This window comes from Austrofundulus limnaeus, unplaced genomic scaffold (assembly GCF_001266775.1).
Source record: "Austrofundulus limnaeus strain Quisiro unplaced genomic scaffold, Austrofundulus_limnaeus-1.0 Scaffold317, whole genome shotgun sequence".
Classification (NCBI taxonomy): domain Eukaryota; kingdom Metazoa; phylum Chordata; class Actinopteri; order Cyprinodontiformes; family Rivulidae; genus Austrofundulus; species Austrofundulus limnaeus.
In genome coordinates this window covers 480,336-481,534 of record NW_013952719.1, presented here as the reverse complement: position 1 = coordinate 481,534, position 1,199 = coordinate 480,336, and positions in this window count along the sequence as shown.

Here is a 1,199-nt window from a genome sequence, read left to right as displayed (position 1 = left end):
TTTTTTTAATTTAATTGGCACATTTTAATTGAATTTATTAATTTAGCTGTCTGTCTGTCTCCTTTTTGAATTATATTGGTGCACTTTAAGTGTATTTATTGATTTATTAATCAATTTATATATTTATGCTTTTATTTTTAATTATGTCAGTTTAGGTCCTCCATACTGCAGTAGCCTGAAAATCACCCATTCATTCAAATCAGGTGTGTTGGAGCAGAGAAAAAAAGTAAAACATGCAGGGCTGCGGCCCTCGAGGACCAGGATTGCCCACCCCTGATTTAGAGAGTATTAACTGTATTTTGCACTTGTAATCTTACAAAAGCGTATATATCTCGCCATTGACAAAGAACAAATCCAACAAGTCTGCTGCTGATTTTACAATAAAATACCATAATTTTTTAAGTGCATAAAAGCAAGTCAGTGAAGATGATGAACCAGAATCCTTAAAGTAAAAGGGCTGCACAAGTCATCACAAAAACAAATTTTGGATTTGGACTCCACACACTTTGCATTTTGCCAGTCTCTTGTCATGGTGTTGAATAAAGTCTGTAAGTAAAGCTTATAATGAATGGCAGTGGAGCTGCCCACTGCAACACACCTGCCATGCTGAAGCTCCGTTTGTCATAGAGTACACGTCATTAACATTGTACGGCGCTGGCYCCTCCCATTCTCAGGTGAGGGTGAGCGGAGTGTGTAGTAGAAGAATTATTCTGACTTTAATCAATAGTGTATATTTTCCAATGTGAGAGCAGGAGTAAATGTCTTTGCTCTTAAAACTTTATGTATTCGTTCTCAAAGGAGCGGAGCATGGATGTGTATCGAGGGAGTGAGAATCGTGAGCCGGGCAGTGAAATGACTTGCATTGTTCACGAGTCTCAAACCACAAGTCCAAGTCAAGTCTCAAGTCTTTAGGGTCCAAGTCAAGTTTAATAGTAGGGACTTAAGTGCGACCCAAGTCCGAGTCACGAGTCCCCATCTCTGGTACACTCTATATTAAGTAGTAATCAAAATTTAATAAAACAGCAAAATTCCGTTGTGCGGTTACTTGTGCGAACAAGAAATCCCCTTGGAGCAAATAAAAGTTCCACAGGATTCCAGAGCGCATGTGCATGGCCCACATAAACAATAACAATGAACTCTTGTAAAACATTTGAATTTAGAGATTTCAAATTCCTTAAAACCTTAGTTTCCTTTAGCTT